This window comes from Bubalus kerabau, chromosome 3 (assembly GCF_029407905.1).
Source record: "Bubalus kerabau isolate K-KA32 ecotype Philippines breed swamp buffalo chromosome 3, PCC_UOA_SB_1v2, whole genome shotgun sequence".
Taxonomy (NCBI): Eukaryota; Metazoa; Chordata; class Mammalia; order Artiodactyla; family Bovidae; genus Bubalus; species Bubalus kerabau.
Window position 1 is genome coordinate 122,308,865 of NC_073626.1, and position 1,640 is coordinate 122,310,504.

Here is a 1,640-nt window from a genome sequence, read left to right on the forward strand (position 1 = left end):
TACTGACTCCAGTATTCTGGCCTAGAGAACTCCATGGACTCAAAAGTCCATGGGGTCGCAAAGAGTTGGACATGACTGAGTGACTTTCATGTTCACTTTCATCAAGTTACTATATCTATCAGTGAACATGCTGAAATAAAATCATTATTTTCTAAGTGAGGTCAAACCTCACCCTGGCAGGCAAATCACCTTGCCAGATCTGTACCACACAGTACAGATGTCTCAGATGATGCCACAGTGAAGAGACGGCATACGTCTGATCTGCTTTGGTAATGAATTAGCCCAACTCTAGAATGTATTTGCAGTCTATACCAGTCTGAGAGACTGTGGATGGTAAATGAGAAAAAAATTGAATTAAGAGAATTTAGTTATGATCTCCAAAGGTCCTTCAATACCTGGGTTACATGATTCTAAAACTCTTGCCAAGAAAACGTCTGATTTAATTGACTAGATAATTTAATTGACCAAATATATCTGTCTATTCAAATCAAAAGATACAGCAGATGTGAGTCCTGCACTGGAGAATTGATAAGGTTAATTATGTGTGTGTTTTCTTTCCAGACATACCATGAAGAGAGTTAATCATTAAAAGCTTTTTGAAAGTGGAGGATATGGGATAATACAGCTCAATATTCTACCTAAATCACACTATTCTTGAATACTATTAATATTAGCTTTTCCCATATACCCTTTCATATGATTTCATTAGCCAAACCTGATCAGGATAGAATCCTACTCATGTTTTTAATCATGTTAAGTTTTAAAAGAAGCATCTATAGTATATAAATAAAGCTTTATATACATTCAATATTTAAGGGTAAAACAACAATAACAATATCTATTTTATATCTAACACCTCTCATTTGCCTGATGTTTTCAACATCTTTAAAAAATATCTTTTAATCCTTAAATTCTGGTTTCATCCTGCATTTCCCCAAGTAATATATTTGGAGAAGAAAACAAGTAATTTATCCTGTATAGTTTCCTGTAGTCTGGAGATACTAATTTTTACTAAGTAGTCAACCAAAATGCTTTTAATACAATGCTATATGTGCATTGCATGCATGCTCAATTGTGTCTGATTCTTTGTGACCGCATGGATTGTAGCCTCCATTTAGCATTATATTTCACTTGCTATTTTTCCAAAGTTCTTTTATGGGATCTGATTTAATCTGCTTGGTCCCTGCATCATAAGTAAAATCATTAATGAAAATGGCCCCTCTAGGGAACGATAATGAAATACAGGGTTAAAGAAGCCAGGTCAATGCATTGGTTTAGATTTATGGCAGGCCTGTCCTCCTGGGCCTCTCATAGTGTCCCATGCCAGAGCAAACTGGCCCTGAACCATTGGCTGGCCTCTGCCCATAGGCTGCATACACTAGAGTGCTTTGACAGAGGAGAAAAAGAAAAAGAAAATAAAAAAGTATAAACCAGGTCAGACTGATCACATGTTTATACTGAGTTGCTTGAGGTTGAGTCTAAAGACTGAGTTGCCATCAAGGTGAGAGCCCGAGTATCCTTATCAAACTTTAGTGACAATAAGCAAGGCAAAATTATTTTAAACAAAAATTAATATTAAAATTTAAAGCCATAGAAGATGTAATTTCAACAAGATGCAGATTGTGAGAAGATTTTAACAA

General features: G+C 35.4%; 1 non-coding gene across 1 annotated transcript; it reads left to right on the forward strand.

The window, feature by feature from the left end:
- The first annotated feature begins 1,266 nt into the window (after window positions 1-1,266).
- Window positions 1,267-1,397, forward strand: LOC129648107 (small nucleolar RNA SNORA42/SNORA80 family). The gene has a single exon (XR_008712691.1). It is a non-coding gene; the product is annotated as a small nucleolar RNA SNORA42/SNORA80 family (small nucleolar RNA).
- Window positions 1,398-1,640: the final 243 nt, after the last annotated feature.